A 19,025-nucleotide genomic window follows, 5' to 3' on the forward strand; every position below is an offset into this window, starting at 1 on the left:
TTTCCTCCAGCTTATCTCTAATCCTTACAACAACCCTATGAGTTGGGTGCAATTAAGCTGATTTTTACTGATGAGGAACCTAAGGCTTGGGGACGTTGAGTTGGCAGGCAGCATGAAAAGGTAGTTAATAGCATGAGTTCTAGGGCAAGAGGGTCTAGGTCAGAAACCTGCATTTCCCATTTACTAGTTATGTGATCTTAGACACATTAGTTCTCTGCCCTTCAGTTTCTTCTATATACTGGTAGAAGATGGTAATAAAAGAAGAGCCTTGTTTGCAAGGATTGAAGGAAACAATATATGAAAAGTGCTTTGAACAGTGATTGCCACAGAATAAGCATCCCCAAAAGTCTGACCTGTGATCATTGCTATTACCCAAGATGCCACAGTTAGTAAGAGGGACGCTTGGATTCTGGCCCAGATTTGCTGGCCTCCAAATCTCATGCTCCTTTCATTAAATCAAAGAACCCACTTAGCACTAGTGTATGATCCCTGGGTTGGGAAGATCCCCTGGAGAAGGGAAAGGCTACTGACTCCAATATTCTGGCCTAGAGAATTCCACGGACTGTATAGTCCATGGGGTTGCAAAGAGTTGGACAAGACTGAGCAACTTTCACTTTCATGTTAGTAAACTCTGTTTAGTCACCCAAATTGTTTGCTTGTAGTCTGATTCTCCTAGGAGCCACCCGCAGTGGCAATGTAAAGATTTGAGTCATCTCCTAGCTCTTGTGGAACACCAATTATTCCCAAAGGGAAAAGGTCACTAAGAGAGTGAAGATCATAGGTTCTATGTCCAAATATAACTCTTCCAGGGCTGAGACAAGCTTCTATTCTATACTTTTTTTTTGAAAACCTAGAAGTTGTGTTCACATTCAATTTTAAATTCCTAACCAAGTGCTTTGCATCAGGCCAAGTATAATGGTTAAAGTGATATTCAAGTAGAGAGGACCTTCTGTGAATGCTAATGATAATAGTTAACACTTACTAAAGACATTAAAGTGTTCTGGGTACTATTATCACCTCCTCACCATTTCTACATTTAATCGGCACAACAACCCTCTATGGTAGGTACTATTCTTGCTTAACAGAAGAGGAAAGTAGACACAGTGGTTAAGTAAACTGACAGGTCACTTAACTAGTAAATGTAAGTGCTTAGATTTTAATCTGGGCCCTAGAGCCCACACATACAATCACTATACACTACCAGTCCCCAACATTTTGGCACCAGGGACCAGTTTTGTGGAAGACAGTTTTTCCATAGACCTGGCCAGGGCAGGGGGGGAGGGGGCGGATGGGAGGCGGGGAGGGTTGGATGGTTTCAGGATGATTCAAGTACATTACATTCATTGTATTTATTTCTGTTATTATCATACCAGCTCCACCTCAGATCATTGGGCATTAGTTCCCCAAGACTGGGGACCGCTGCTATACACTACTCTCTCTCATTAATGGTAAAAGGCTAATAGGGGCTAACCTTAATCTCTAGCATAGTGCCTGACACATAGAAGGCATTTATAACATAATTTTGAATGAACCATTCATTGTTTATGTCCCCTTGCCATGCAACCCAGTAATAATTGTGCAATTAATTAAATAAATTAGTCATATTATTAATTTGCCTAATTATCAAATTGTGTGCCTGGATTAGCCTTCAGTAGGGCTTCATGTAATTTAATCATCTGTTCAAAATGCACTGCAAAGTCATTGGTTCATCCTTCATTGGTTGAGAAAACCTACTAGAAGCAAAGTCCCGATACTATCTTCTGGGATACAGAGATAAATAGACATAGGAACTCACAGTCTAGTGCAGGAGACAGACATATATGCAAATACAAATGATACCGTCTGATCAGAGCATTGAAATGGAGAGGAATATGAGAGGACAGAAGAGGAAAACTAAGGATGAACATATAGTGCTTCTGCTGCCCAACATGTTTTCTTCTGATAACAGAGCTCATTCCACCTAAATGGATACATTACCCAAGGCTGGTATGATGATTAATTTTAAATGTCAGCTTCACTGGGATGAGGGATACCAAGACAGGTGATAAAACATTATTTCTGGGAATGTTTATGAGGGTGTCTCCAGACACCTGAATCAGAAGACTGAATAAAGATCACCCTCATGTATGCCAGTGGGCATCATCCAACCTGTTGAGGAACTGAATAGAACAAAAAGAGAGGAAGGACGGATTTGTTCTTTGCTTGATCTGTCCTTGGACATTGGCACTCCTGGTTCCTAGACCATCAGAGTCAGACTGAATCACACTACCAGCTTTCCTGGTTCTCCAGCTTGCAAGTGGCAAATTAGGGAAATTCTCAGCCTCCCTAACTGTATTCCTATAGAAAACAAACAAACAAAAAGAATTGTTCTATTTCTCTGGAGAGCCCTCATTAATACATCTGGCTGATCAGAGAATTCTGTTTCTCTGGCTGTTATTAGTTCAAGGATAGACTCAATTCAGGAGCTTTTGCTGGGACTATTGATAAAGTGGGTCTGTGTTTCTACTGGGGTTGCTAAATGGTAAGATGCAAATCTCTAGCTCTTGGTGGCTATCTTGGCCACCATGTAGAGAAGGCCTGTGTGAGAACTGAGTCGATATAGAAGAGATCAGAGCCAAGAAATAGAAACATAGCTGATGATGTCATTTGAGCACCTGGATCTAGCTATGCCTAAAATCATCCCTGTGCTTTTCTATTAGTATCAATAACCCTTTTCTTTTTTCTAAAGCTTATTTGTACTGTGTTTCTGTCACTTGCATGCAAAAGAGTTGCGACTGATACAAACATACATCTAGACTCTGTGTATATGCCAGAGTATGCACACATATACAGTGGTGTGTTGGTTAGTTAGGAAAGGTTTACTGGAGGAAATAAGGCCTGAGCTAAATCTTGTGTTGGTAGGAGCTACCTAATGGAGAAGGAAATGGCAACTCACTCCTGTATTCTTGCCTGGAGAATCCCATGGACAGAGGAGCCTGGTAGGCCAAGGTCTATGAGAGTTGGACATGACTGAAGCGACTAAGCATGCTGCTGCTGCTGCTGCTAAGTCACTTCAGTTGTGTCCGACTCTGTGCGCCCCCATAGACGGCAGCCTACCAGGCTCCTCTGACCATGGGATTTTCCAGGCAAGAGTACTGGAGTGGGTTGCCATTGTCTTCTCTGACTAAGCATGCAGGAGCTACCTAAAGCTAAGAGAAATGTATTTTAGACAGAAAGACAGCATGAGTAAAAATATGGAAGTAAGAAACACTGCAAAATGAGGGAGGTGGGGATATTGTAAGCAGTTTGGCATGGTTGAATAATTGAGTGAGAGTCAGAAGAGGAAGTAACAAAGCTGGAGAGCAAGGCAGGGGCCAATTTGTGGAGCACCTGGAATACCATGTTAAGAAGATGGTAATCTGTGTTCCTTATATTCCTTTTCTATAGCTCAGCAGAGTTTTTCATTGTTTCTCTTTGTTATCAGTTCTCCAGTAACATGTACCAACAAAGAATATCAAAGTAGAAAGCTTTCTAGGCTTGGAGTCTAGTCAATCTCGGGATCCGCTTTGGATTCTGAATCACCAGAGGAGCCTCTTTGTGATGTCCTATTTGTTGAGCGTTCTATGGGAGGCAATCATTATCTTCCATTCCATGATTAAGAGATATATTAAGACACTAACCAGAATGTTCCTTCCTTATGACAAAAGTGCCTTTGGTCTTCTAAGCCCAGGGCTATAATTTCAGTGATGATTGAGCATCAACTATATTCATGCCCTGTGCAAGACATTGGGGAGCATATTGAAGAATCAGGCATGGTTCCTGCCCTCAAAGAATATCCAGCACAAGGGAGGAAACAATTACAATAAAATATCATCAGGGCCACAGTGGAGTAATATAAAGGGAGCAGTGGGAACATCAAGAAAGAATACCTTGATCAAAGAAGATATCTTCTGCCAGTGTGACCTTTGAACTGACTTGAAGTGGTAGTAGAGGTTTTCCAGATGCTCAAGGATAGAGTGGAGGGTATTCCAGGCAGGAAAAAAGTTTGTGAAAGGGCCTAGAGGTACAAGAGAACAGATTGTGCTTAAGGTGACTGCCCATAATTTGGTACTTCTATAGGTCTAAGTGTGTGTTGTGCAGGGAGGTTGGCAGAGAGTTTTGGGTGGAAGAGGGGAGAGCAGTATGTAGTGAGGAGCCACAAAAGAAGGATCTTAGTCAAGAGACTTAGATTTTATTCTGTAAACAATGGAGAGTCATTGAAAAAAAAATGAACAGAGGTGTTACATACAGTTTGTGTTTTAGAAAGAGCATCCTGGTTACAAAGTCCTGCAAAGCAGAGAATGAATTCAAGGCATCTGGGTAGAACTGCATCAGGGAGCCCAGTTAGGAATCTATTCTAATGGTCTAGTTATAAGATGATGATGGAATGCCAGTGGGCATGGAGAGAAATAGATGGATATGATAACTATTTTAGGACTATAAATGACATATCTTGATGGTTGAGTGGATGTCAGTGGTTGGGAAGAAAAAGGGAAAAGTATGCTATCCAGGTTTCTGAAGTTTAACTGAAACCAGTGAAAGAAAACACACTGAAAATTCCCCCAGTATTAGAACATCAGGTAATTGTCAGGTTCCTGACAGTTGTTCCAGAATTTAGGAATTCCTTTCTTTATCAATTTGAGTTGCCAGACTCTGAGAGAAAGGAGCCAGGCATTCCCAAATTTGAACATGAGTCCTTATGTGTGGCTTTGTTCATATATCTATATAGGTGAAAGGGTGGATGTATATACATCTAGGCACACATACACATGCCTGGGACTACCTTTCCTAAGAAAATATTTGGATAAAGTCATTTTTTTTCTGAAGTCCATCTGACATTTGTGGACAAAGGCAACTGGTTATTCTTTCCTCTTTGTGCTAGGTCATTCTAAGATTTAAGTTAAAGCAAAACAGTTTCCTTTTAGCCAATACTTAATAGATAGCATTCATTTCTACTTACTTTAGAGTAAAAATAATCTATCAAAGAAAAGAAGGATATCTATATCTATATTTTTACTGTTAACTATATGTATACTTCCCCAGAACTTCATGAAGACCGTAGTGGGGGTTTTGTTTTGCCCAAATGCCCATTGCATTGGTATACCTTCTCTGCTACTGTAGGAGGGTAAAATGATGGAAACTATTCAAAAGTAAAAAGGCTGGAATTTGTGTATATGTGTATGTGTGACTTTTTTTTCTTTCCAATGGCTGAAGTAATTAAGATAAGAGCTTGATATGCACCAAAATTTTGTTTTATTGATGACTAAGGAGTAACAAATGGCTCACAGAAAACAGCATTTGAGAACTAGAAACAAATGGTTAACAAACAGCTCAAAGCATGCCTTGGACCCTGTCCAAGCTGGGTACCAAGAAGAGGCCATCTTCAAGCCCACATTTTGGATCTGAGCATTCATCTGATTTTCATATCCTTGATATGGAGTCAATCCCTGGCTAAAACTTCTGTAGAGCAACAGTAAACATCTATCACAGCTCAGCTGAACCTCTACTAGATGACTGATTTCCCCAAGGGCAAATTGAAGGTTTCCAGTTGGGCTGACATTACTGTGAGCTTAGAACACAAACAAACCAACTCCTGCTCCAACAAGCCTTCCCAGAAAACACCAACCACAGCAGATAGCAGCCTGGTACACACACACACATACACACACACACACGCACACAAACTGTCTAGATTTGTCAGCTCAAGAAGGAAGAAATTCTAAATCTATAGTCTCAAACAGAACACGAAGTCAAGATACTGAGATTCCATGACATAACTGGTATGTTTCTAAATGGGTAAAAGCATGGGTTGAACCAAATGGCAATAGAAGGATTTTTTTTTTTTTTATAAAGTTACCCAAGGAGAAAGCGAAATATATTTCTCCAGAGGCATGTACTCACCAGCATTTATTTAACAAAAGTAGTGACTAATATTACAATAGCTTAAAACAGGCCTCTATCATAATATCTTTCCCTAGCCCTAGGCAAAATTCCCCAGGAATCAAACTCTTTTTGTCCTTTGTTGCAACACTCACGTCCCACTCCTCGCCCCCCACCCCACATAACATATACACTATTTGAGGTATACTGGAGGGAGGATCTTGCTATCATTTTCATGTAATCTGTATATGAATAATACCAGCCACATTAGACTTTTTCCCCCTCTCCAATAATGATTATCATTGCCATAGATCTCTTCTCTGTGTTGTTGTTGTTCAGTTGCTAAGTCAAGTCCAACTCTTCGAAACCCCATAGACTGTAGCACTCCAGGCTCCTCTGTCCTCTACTATCTCCCAGAGTTTGCTCAAATTCATGTCTATTGAGTCCATAATGCTATCTAACCATCTCATCCTCTGTAGCCCCTTCTCCTTCTGCCTTCAATCTTTCCCAGCATCAGGGTTTTTCCCAATGAGTCAGTTCTTCACATCAGGCCAAAGTATTGGAGCTTCAGCATCAGTCCTTCCAATAAATATGCAGGCTTGATTTCCTTTAGAATTGACTAGTTTGATCTCCTTGCTGTCCAGGGAACTCTCAAGAGTCTTCTCCAGCACCACAGTTGAAAACATCATTTCTTTGGCCCTCAGCCTTCTTTATGGACCAACTTTCACATCTATACATAACTACTGGGAAAACCATAGCTCGGACTATATGAACCTTTGTCAGCAAAATGATGTTTTTGCTTTTCAATACACTGTCTAGGTTTGTCATAGCTTTCCTTCCAAGGAGAAAACATCTTTTAATTTCATAAATGAAATTAAATTTCATCTTTAAAAAAAATTCATCTTTTAATTTCACTGCAGTCACTCTGTCTGCAGTGATTTAGGAGCCCAAGAAAATAAAATTTGTCACTGTTTTAACTTTTCCCCTTCTATTTGTCATGAAGTGATGGGACAAGATGCCATGATGTTAGTTTTTTGAATGCTGAGTTTCAAGCCAACTTTTTCACTTTCCTCTTTAATCGTCATCAAGAGGCTCTTTAATTCCTCTTCACTTTCTGCCATAAGGGTGGTATCATCTGCATATCTGAGGTTTTTGATATTTCTCCTAGCAAACTTTTTTTTAAAATAAAACAAAGATGAATGTTTTTAATGATAAAAGGTACAGTTCACAAAGATAGACATCATAAACCATTAGACACCTAACAACAAAGAAACAAAGATACATAAAACAAAAATCAAAAGAAATATAAGGGAAAAGAAAAATATACATAATCATAATGAGACATATTAACATTTCTCTGAGAATATTTTATCAAGTGCAGAAAAAATAATAGGAGTACCTTGAATGATATCATTAATAATTTAAACATAATAGATTTATATTATATTAATTTATATTAATCTTATATCCTACACAAATATATTTAAAATTTTGTATCCCACACATTGTTATTAGATGTCCATAGGGCATTTAGAATAACCAGCAAATCTCCTGGCAATCTTGATTTCAGCTTGTGATTCATCTAGCTCGACATTTATATGATGTACTCTGCATATAAGGTAAATAAGCAGGGTGACATTATACAGCCTTACAGACTTCTTTCCCAATTTTGAACCAGTCTACTGTTCCGTGTCCAGTTCTAACCGTTGCTTCTTGTCCTACATACAGGTTTCTCAGGAGACAGGTAAGGTAGTCTGGTATTCCAATCTCTTTAAGAATTTTCCATAGTTTGTCATGGTGAAGAGGCTTATGTAATTCAATGAAGCTATGAACCATGTCATGCAGAGCCACCCAAGACAGACAGGTTATAATAAAGAGTTCTGATAGAACGTGGTCCAGTAGAGAAGGAAATGGCAACCTACTCCAGTATTCTGGCCTGGAGAACCCCATGGGCAGTATGAAAAGGCAAAGATATGATGCTGGAAGATGAGCCACCACCCCCGCCCCCAGATTGGAAAGTGATGAATATGCTACTTGGGAAGAGCAGAGGGCAATTACTAATAGCTCCAGTAAGAAGGAAGCGACTGGGCCAAAGTGAGAACAGTGCTCAGCTGTGGGTGTGTCTCGTGATGAAAGTAAAGTCTGATGCTGTAAAAAACAATATTGCATAGGAACCTGGGGTGTTGGGTCCATGTGTGTGCTCAGTCACCCAGTCATGTCTGACTCTAGCCCACCAGGCTCCTCTGCCCATGCAATTTTCCATGCAAGAATACTGGAGTGGGGTGCCATTTTCTACTCCAGGGTATCTTTCCAACCCAGGGATCGAACACACATCTCTGCCTTGGCAGGTGGATTCTTTACCACTGACGTCACTCATGAATCAAGGTAAATTGGATGTGGTCAAGCAGGAGATTAGGAAGATTGAACATCAACATCAACATTAGGAATTAGTGAACTAAAATGGACAAGAATGGGCAAATTTAATTCAGATGACCATTATTTCTACTACTGTGGGCAAGAATCCCTTAGAAGAAATGGAGTAGCCCTCATAGTAAACAAGAGTCTGAAATGCAGTGCTTGGTGCAATCTCAAAAACAACAAAATGTTCTCGATTCGTTTCCAGGGCAAACCATTTAACATCACAGGAATCCAAGTCTATGCCCCAGTCTCTGATACTGAAGAAGCTGAAGTTGACTGGTTCTATGAAGACCTACAAAATCTTCTAGAATGAACACCAAAAAAATATGTCCTTTTCTTCACAGGGAATTAGAATGCAAAAGTAGGAAGTCAAGAGATACTCAGAATAACAGGCAAGCTTGGCCTTGGAGTACAAAATGAAGTAGGGCGAAGGCTAACAGAGTTTTGTCAAGAGAGCACACTGCTCATAACAAACACCCTTTTCCAACAACACTCCTCTGTGAGAAACAGCTGAAAGAGCCAAGGTAATTGTTGGGCAGGGTGGGGATAAATGAAGAGAGGGCTTTATAAATCAAAGTAGAATAGTCCAATAGATACAATTGATGAGATTAAAAATGAACACGTTTTGATATCATTTATGAAATAGTCTTGTTTCATTAAAAAATGCTCCAAGTCTCCCTTTGCCTGTGAGTCAACTAGCCCAGGAATATTCTGGGCCCACCAATAATTTTTTTTTCCAAGGAAGCATGGAGAGATGATTAGTAAAGAAGGAATCTATTCTCCCTTTGGTTTCACCTGTAAAAAATGTGACTCTAATTTTGACTCTTACCTTATTTTTCCCAATGGAGTGATGAAATTAAAAAGATGATGATAAAATGTGCTGAGTATCTTAGAAATATGTGCCATAGTACACTAGATAACAATCACAAAACACAGGTTAGATTTCTCTAATAGGATCATTTGCCAATGAGAAATGGGAGCTTTCCTGCTGCTGCTGCTGCTGCTAAGTCGCATCAGTCATGTCCGACTCTGTGTGACCCCATAGATGGCAGCCAAGCAGGCTCCATTGTCCCTGGGATTCTCTAGGCAAGAACACTGGAGTGGGTTGCCATTTCCTTCTCCAATCCATGAAAGTGAAAAGTGAAAGTGAAGTCGCTCAGTCGTGTCCGACTCTTCATGACCCCATGGACTGCAGCCCACCAGGCTCCTCCGTCCATGGGATTTTCCAGGCAAGAGTACTAGAGTAGGTCGCCATGAGCTTCTCTAGTCTGTAAATAATCTTCCAACAGTCTGTGAGCCAGCACAGAAAGGGTTTCTGAAATAGTGACTGCTAGCACACAGACAGGAAGTCTGTGACTCCAGAACAGAAGGAAATGGGAAAAAAACGGAATTAAGTAGTTTTTTGAGGTAGAGCCTGCTTCTATGGCAGAAGGTAGAGCCTGCTTCAAGGACCATTATGATCACCATAGGAAGGTGGCCCTCAAAGCCATGTTCAAAGAACACATCTTCATTCTCTCTCCCTCTCTCTCTTCCCTGCACATACTCAGATACGATCTCCCTTGAGGACTATATGCAACTTGGGTGTAACACCCACATACCTTTCTTGCTATATATATGTGGAGAAGGCAATGGCACCCCACTCTAGTACTCTTCCCCGAGGCACCTAGGCAATGTGAGCTGCATTCAGAAACAGGTCCATATAGACATTCAGAAGAGAACATGGAATAGCTAGCTAACTGACCCAGGACACACAAATTGCATAAAATGAGTTGAGTAGGTATATTTGGGGGGTAGTGGTGAATATTAACATTCTCATCCACACTCAAGTTTAGAACCAATTGAGAGACACAGGAAGCAGAGAGGCAGAGATTTAAAATATCTGTTTACTACTGTTAAAAGCTGATTAGAGAACCTGGGAATATGTAGACATCCATAATAGACTTCTTCATACCCTCTTCACTTAGCTCAACAGAATAGACAACTCACCCAAAGGTGGGGAAAGAGGCCAAGAAAGTTATTCTAATAGAAGCACTTCCAAAGGGAAATATGAAGAGAGCAGAATGGAAGATTCCAAACCATTCCCTCACCTGCAGAAGAGGGGAATATGACAGAGACACTATTAATAAAGTTATCATAGGATACTTCTCCAGCCTCCCTGCCTTGAAATCCTGGTTTTACCACTTCCTGTCTTAGTTTCCTCACTTGGAAAGCAGTTACTAAAACCTACTTTGCAGGGTCTTTGTAATCTTTGCCAAAAATATATGAAAAACTGTGTTGAATGGTATCTAGCAGTTAGCAATTGTTTTCTGAATGTAAGGTAAATTGGCAGGTAAAGAACCCGTCTGTCAATGTAGGAGATGTAAGAGACTTGGGTTTAATTCCTGGGTCAGGAAGATCCCCTGGAATAAGGCAAGGCAACCCACATGAGTACTCTTGCCTGGAGAATCCCATGGACAGAGAAGCCTGATGAACTACAGTCTGTGGAGCCACAAAGAGTTGGGCATGACTGAAGAGACTTAGCATGAATGAATACCAAGTTTTCTGTTGAAACATTGTTTTAATGAATATGTAAGCTCTTTAAAAGAACTGTTATGGTCAGATGACACTATAGACTTAATGCAATCCCTACCAAAATTCCAATGGCATTTTTCAAAAAAAATAGAAAAGAAATCCTAAAATTGGTATGGAACCACAAAAGACACCAGACAGTTAAAGCAATCTTGGGAAAGAAGAACAAAGCTAGAAGCACTATAGTTCCTGATTTCAAAATATATTACAAAGCTAGGTGCTGTGTGCTGTACTAAGTCGCTTCAGTCATGTTCAACTCTTTACAACCTTATGGACTGTAGCCCACCGGGCTCCTCTGTACATGGGATTCTCCAGGAAAGAATACTGGAGTGGGTTACCCATGCCCTTCTCCAGGGGATCTTTCTGACCCAGGAATTGAACCCAAGTCTCTTACATCTCCTGCATTGGCAAGCAGGTTCTTTACCACTAGTGCCACCTGGAAAGTCATAGTAATCAAAACAATAGGATACTAGCATAAAAAACAGACACATAAACCAGTGGAAGAAAATAGAGAGCCCATAAATAAACTCCTGCATAGACTTTCAACCAATATTTGACAAGGGCAATGAGAACATCCAATAGGCAAAGGATAATTTCTTCAACAAATGATATTGGGAAGACTGGATATCCACATGCAAAAGAATGAATCCGTACCCCTACCTTATGCCATTCACAAAAATTAACTCAAAATGGATTAAAGACTTAAATATAAGACCTGAAATTGTAAAACTAAGAGAAGAAAACACAGGGAAAATTTTCATGATGTTGGTCTTGGCAACAATTTCTTGGACATGACACCAAAAGCATAGGAAGCAGAAGCAAAAATAAATATATGGGACTACATCAAACTAAAAAACTTCTGTACAGAAAGCAAAACAAACAAAAACAACAACAAAAACTGTAGACAAGGCAACCTATAGAATGGGAGAAAATATTTGAAAACCATATATCTGATAAGGAGTTAATATTCAAAATCTATAAGGAAATTATACAACTCAGTAGCAAAGAAGAAAAAGAAAAAAGAAAAAGTAAATAACTAGATTAAAAATGGGCAAAGGATTTGAATTTTTCCAAAGAATATATACAAATGTCCAACAGGTTTATGAAAAACACAGCTCACTAATCATCAGGGAAATGCAATGCCTTTCACATCACACCTGTTAGAATGACCATTATTTTTAAAAAAATCATATTAACCATTGTTGGCAAGGGAGTTGAAAAATTGGAATCATTGTACATTGTTCGTGTGAATGTAAAACAGTGCAGCCAGCATGGAATACAGTATAAAAGTTCTTCAAAAACTTAAAAATAGAACAACCATGTGATCTAGAAATCCTACAACTGGGTATTTATCCAGAAGAATTTAAATCAGGATCTTAAAGAGATGTTTGCACTCCCAAGTTCATTGCATCATTATTCACAAGGGCCAAGAGGTGGAAACAGCTAAATGCCCATTGACCAATGAATGGATAAAGAAGATGTGAGATATATGAATATATATATGAATACATATGTGTGTGTGTGTATATATATATATATATATAATGGAATATTATTCAGTCTTTGAAAAGGAAATACTGTCATACTACAATGTGAATAGACATTGAGAACTTTGCTAAGTGAAATAGGCTCATCACTAAAGGGCAGCTACTTTATGACTCCACTTATATGAAAAATCTGAAACAGTCAAGTTCATAGAATCAGAGTGAAACAGTGGTTGCTGAGGGCTGAGGAGAGGTGGGAATGGATGCTACTGTTCAATGGGTCCAACGTTTCAGTCATGCAAAGTGAAAATATTCTAGAAATCTGCTGTACAACATTGTGCATGCAAATGATACTTTACTGTACACTTAAAATTTTGTTCAGAGGGTAGACTTCATATGTGCTTTTGACACAACAGAAAAAAATCTGATCTTTTACTAGAGCAAGAATTCTGAAGCTAAGGTTTATAAGCCTTGCTGCTGCTGCTAAGATGCTAAGTCACTTCAGTTGTGTCTGACTCTGTGCGACCCCATAGACCACAGCCCACCAGGCTCCCCCATCCCTGGGATTCTCCAGGCAAGAACACTGGAGTGGGTTGCCATTTCCTTCTTCAATGCATGAAAGTTAAAAGTGAAAGTGAAGTCGCTCAGCCGTGTCCGACTCTTAGCGACCCCGTGGACTGTAGCTCACCAGGCTCCTCCATCCATGGGATTTTCCAGGCAAGAGTACTGGAATGGGGTGCCATTGCCTTCTCTGCTATAAGCCTTAGCACAAACTATATACAACATGGGATGATCATGTATAGATTTCTAGGAATTTCTAGGGGAGATTGTGCATAGCTTTCCCTAGACTCTCAAAAGAATCTTAATTTAGAAAGGAGCTAGAGGCACTGCTTTGAGGAAAATTGTATTCAAATTGAGCTAAAAAGTAAAAAAGTTCAGAGAATAATTGCTATTTCAGTCTCCTTCCTTCCGAAAAGGTAAACTGGTCAATAGATTTCTAAAGAAGAAAAGACTCTTGTGAGGATTTTTTTTAAACTTCTCTTTCTTGTTTCTGCTGAAGGAGTTTTGCCCACCTCCCCTGTCTGCTTCTTTTTAGATCCTTTGTGATCCTTCTTGACTTTTAAATACTAGAATGATTTTAAAAATACCATAATCCAAGATTTCATCTTAATCTTCCTTTTCCTATCATTCTATCATTCCTACCATATATCCCTGCATGAGATTATCCACTCCAAATGGCTTCAACCATAATCCAAGTGTGTTTTATCAATCACTATTCCTTGCTTGATATGTGGTTTCCTATTTCTACCTGCCTACTGGACTTTCCAGGCTTCCCTGATGGCTCAGCAGTAAAGAATCTACCTACCAATGCAGGAGACATGGGTTCAATCCCTGGGTTGGGAAGATCCCCTAGAGAAGGAAATGGCAACTCACTCCAGTATTCTTGCCTGGGAAATCCCATGGACAAAGGAGCCTGGTTGGCTAGAGTCCGTGGGGTCACAAAAGAGTTGGACATAACTTAGAGACTAAACAACCAAAAAAAACCAAACTGGACTTTCTATGTTTTTACCCAAAGGCAATTTAATGTATTTTAGAGTGAATTTATTACCTGTCCATTGACCGCATCGCACACAGACACACACACACAGAAATACACCCCTGGTCTCTTCATTGCTTTATTTTCACATGGTTCATCTCCATCATTAAGGCTTCGTTTGCACATATACTATGTTTAACCGCTTGCCAGGAAGTAATCCCAGAATTTTTAAAACTGTAGAGGAACTTAAGAAATCAAGTAGCACAATCTTTTCCATTTATAGAGAGGGGCAGTCATCTGCTTAATATCATACAGCAATTTAATGGCAGAACCAGCTTAAAATCCAGGCATCTCACATTCTACCCAGTATCCTTTCCACTACATAATCATGCTCCCACAAACTGTGGAAAGAATGAGATCCCTGCTACTAGAAGGGATTTTTAAAATATACTCTATTTATTTATTTTTGGTTGCAATGGGTCTTTGTTGCTGTGCACGGGCTTCTCTAGTTGTGGTGAGCAGGGGCTGCTCTTCATTGTAGTGCATGGGCTTCTCATTGTGGTGGCTTCTCTTGTCGTGGAGCACAGGCTCTTAGGTAGGTGCGTGGGCTTCAGTAGTTGCAGCACCTGGGCTCAGCAGTTGTGGCTCAGGGGCTTAATTGCTCTACAGCCTCATATGGAATCTTCCCAGACCAGTGATTAAACCAGTGTCTCCTGCATTGGCAGGCAGATTCTTATCCACTGTACCACCAGGGAAGTCCTAGCAGTGATTTTTATCAGTAAAGAAGATTATCTGTCCATCTGATGTTCAAAATGGCTACTTATGTGATGTTTTTCACCAGGGATTAGATAATTTATGTTCTTTTGCTGTAATAATGGAAAGGATAAACTGAAGAGTGCTGCAAGACAGCATGGAGTAAGCCTTGCAATGAAGATAGACTGGTTAAAGGCCAGCTCAGTGCTTGCTTTCATAATAATGTTGTGAGGATTTTGACTTTTTCCTTGCCAAAGTGTTTTCATATGTATTATTTCATTTTAGTCTTCAATAGACCTGGGAGGGATGGAGGTCAGGACTTATTAGTTGATGTTTACAGATGAATAAAATGAGACTGAAAACAGTTCAGTGATTTGCCCAAGATGACCCATTTAGTTAGTGTCAAGGCCAGGGCTCAGATGTGTGTCTCCTGCTTCCTAATCTTCTTTCTTTTAGTCTAGACACATAATTCTAGTAGACCTTGAGTGATAACTACAGACCCCGTGAACTGAAATTTATGGATTTCAATATGCTGAAACTGAAACATGCTAAGTTCTAATCAAGTGACAATCATGGAGATAGAAGTCTTAAAAAGAAGGGAAAAAAGCTCAGTTGCAAGGTGGAACAGAGCAAATGAGTGTTATGTCATAGGCTGACATGTGATCCAGAATCAACAAACCCAGCTGCCATTTTCTCAAATTTTCTGCTTTCTAGTGGGAGAAATGCAAACCAAAGAAAAAAAAAGTGAACATGATTGAAATGATTTTTGCAGGTCTAAAAATCTTAAAGATTGAAGGTGGTTCCCCATGTGAATCATCTTTAAAGATTCTTTATTTTTTTAAAAAAAATATTGGAGTATTGTTGATTTACAATGTTGTGTTAGTTTCTGCTGTACAGCAAAGTGAATCAGTTATACACATCTAAGGAATTTTCAAAAGCAGGTTATAAACATCAAAAACTGCAGTTTTATTAAAGAAAAGTCAGGTCAGCATCATATAATGACAATCCAGGAGACAAAGAAGAAACGATTGGGGGAGGGAGGAGAGCCTGTGAGAGAAATTTCAGTGGCCTGAAGAGGCACACACAGGCTGAAGTGTGTTGAAGAGGGTGTGACAGGTGAGGAAATGCAAGCAAAGAGTGACAACCTTGTCTGCAGAAAGCTGACTGTGGAAGGAAGGGTGTCATGGTGTGTGTTCTTGACGATGAAGAAGAAAGTGCATAAGAAGGCATCAAGAGACTGAACAAGCAAGAACCTTGGAGGGTCCTATGGAGGAGCCACGACTGAGTTGTCAAAACTTTCCTTGCTACTGCGAAGCTCTTTAAAAACTCACTGCCTGAATGTGGCTCCAGAGAAAACGTCTCAGAGAGGGGTGGTAACTGTGTCCAGGTGAAGACTGAGAAATCAGCCCAAGATTTGATAATAAATTCAAATATTGTGGAGACTACTAGCGTGGGTATTTGTTTGGTCAGTTCTAAAAGCTCGGCTCTTAAGTTTAATTAGGTCCCATTTGTTTATTTTTGCTTTTATTTCCAATATTCTGGGAGGTGGGTCATAGAGGATCCTGCTGTGATGTATGTCAGAGAGTGTTTTGCCTATGTTCTCCTCTAGGAGTTTTATAGTTTCTGGTCTTACGTTGAGATCTTTAATCCATTTTGAGTTTATTTTTGTATATGGTGTTAGAAAGTGTTCTAGTTTCATTCTTTTACAAGTGGTTAACCAGATTTCCCAGCACCACTTGTTAAAGAGATTGTCTTTAATCCATTGTATATTCTTGCCTCCTTTGTCAAAGATAAGGTGTCCATATGTGCGTGGATTTATCTCTGGGCTTTCTATTTTGTTCCATTGATCTATATTTCTGTCTTTGTGCCAGTACCATACTGTCTTGATAACTGTGGCTTTGTAGTAGAGCCTGAAGTCAGGTAGGTTGATTCCTCCAGTTCCATTTTTCTTTCTCAAGATCGCTTTGGCTATTCGAGGTTTTTTGTATTTCCATACAAATTGTGAAATTATTTGTTCTAGCTCTGTGAAGAATACTGTTGGTAGCTTGATAGGGATTGCATTGAATCTATAAATTGCTTTGGGTAGTATACTCATTTTCACTATATTGATTCTTCCAATCCATGAACATGGTATGTTTCTCCATCTATTAGTGTCCTCTTTGATTTCTTTCACCAGTGTTTTATAGTTTTCTATATATAGGTCTTTAGTTTCTTTAGGTAGATATATTCCTAAGTATTTTATTCTTTTCGTTGCAATGGTGAATGGAATTGTTTCCTTAATTTCTCTTTCTGTTTTCTCATTATTAGTGTATAGGAATGCAAGGGATTTCTGTGTGTTGATTTTATATCCTGCAACTTTACTATAATCATTGATTAGTTCTAGTAATTTTCTGGTGGAGTCTTTAGGGTTTTCTATGTAGAGGATCATGTCATCTGCAAATAGTGAGAGTTTTACTTCTTCTTTTCCAACTTGGATTCCTTTTATTTCTTTTTCTGCTCTGATTGCTGTGGCCAAAACTTCCAAAACTATGTTGAATAGTAATGGTGAAAGTGGGCACCCTTGTCTTGTTCCTGACTTTAGAGGAAAGGTGAAAAGACAGCCTTCAGAATGGGAGAAAATAATAGCAAATGAAGCAACCGACAAACAACTAATCTCAAAAATATACAAGCAACTCCTACAGCTCAACTCCAGAAAAATAAATGACCCAATCAAAAAATGGGCCAAAGATCTAAATAGACATTTCTCCAAAGAAGACATACAGATGGCTAACAAACACATGAAAAGATGCTCAACATCACTCATTATCAGAGAAATGCAAATCAAAACCACTATGAGATACCATTTCACACCAGTCAGAATGGCTGCGATCCAAAAGTCTACAAATAATAAATGCTGGAGAGGGTGTGGAGAAAAGGGAACCCTCTTACACTGTTGGTGGGAATGCAAACTAGTACAGCCACTATGGAGAACAGTGTGGAGATTCCTTAAAAAACTGGAAATAGAACTGCCTTATGATCCAGCAATTCCACTGCTGGGCATACACACTGAGGAAACCAGAAGGGAAAGAGACACGTGTACCCCAATGTTCATCGCAGCACTGTTTATAATAGCCAAGACATGGAAGCAACCTAGATGTCCATCAGCAGATGAATGGATAAGAAAGCTGTGGTACATATACACAATGGAGTATTACTCAGCCATTAAAAAGAATACATTTGAATCAGTTCTAATGAGGTGGATGAAACTGGAGCCTATTATACAGAGTGAAGTAAGCCAGAAGGAAAAACACCAATACAGTATACTAACGCATATATATGGAATTTAGAAAGATGGTAACGATAACCCTGTGTACGAGACAGCAAAAGAGACACTGATGTATAGAACAGGCTTATGGACTCTGTGGGAGAGGGAGAGGGTGGGAAGATTTGGGAGAATGGCATTGAAACATGTGAAATGTCATGTATGAAACGAGATGCCAGTCCAGGTTCAATGCACGATGCTGGATGCTTGGGGCTGGTGCACTGGGACGACCCAGAGGGATGGTATGGGGAGGGAGGAGGGAGGAGGGTTCAGGATGGGGAACACATGAGAAATAAAGGAATAAAAAATTAAAAAAAAATAAATAAAATAAAAGATAAAAAAAAAAAATAAAAGCTCGGCTCAGACACTACAGCCTCAAGGTTGAACAGATGAGCAGAGATGTTCTGGCCGTTGTCTAAAAGCCGATTCTTCCAAAAGGAACAACATTGTTAATTGACCAGCTTATCAATGGATGCTCTTTCCTGTAGGTTTCTTTAGAAGTGAAAACAATACTGCTAGTCATAAAGTTTGCTGATTCCTGGCTTGGTCATCTCAGTGGGGCAAGTGCAAGGCCGTGCCAGAAACTCCAGATGACTGGAATATACACAAGCACAGTGCTACCCATAAACCATAAACGCCAGCGCTGAGCCAGGGTGCGGCTGAGCCTGGGCAGGGGGCATCCTCAAAGTGCTTCTTTATTTAAACTATGCTCCAGGGCAATGTTTCATAATGACCCCACACACCTAGCTCGCACACACAGAGCAGCCTACTCACACAGCCCCACTGTGTTCCCTGGCGTGCTTGCTTGACTTTCCATCCCTCTAGGCAAGATCCACAAATTAGCAGCTTTGTAACCCTCCCAGGACCCGGTTCTCGGGGCCTTCAGAAGAAAAAGGCAGTCAGAGAAATATGAACGCGCTAATCGGGAAACCAGCATTTCAGCCCACTCAGCCACGCGGGCCATCTACACTAACGACTTTCACCTCCCCTGGCCTTGGCTGGCTGGAGGGGCGGGGAACTAGGCAGTAAGGAGGAGGACCAAAGCGGGGGGGCGGGGGGGAAGCTG

Source organism: Bos grunniens, chromosome X (assembly GCF_055505025.1).
Source record: "Bos grunniens cultivar Pamir isolate PY7600 chromosome X, Bosgru_T2T1.0, whole genome shotgun sequence".
Taxonomy (NCBI): Eukaryota; Metazoa; Chordata; class Mammalia; order Artiodactyla; family Bovidae; genus Bos; species Bos grunniens.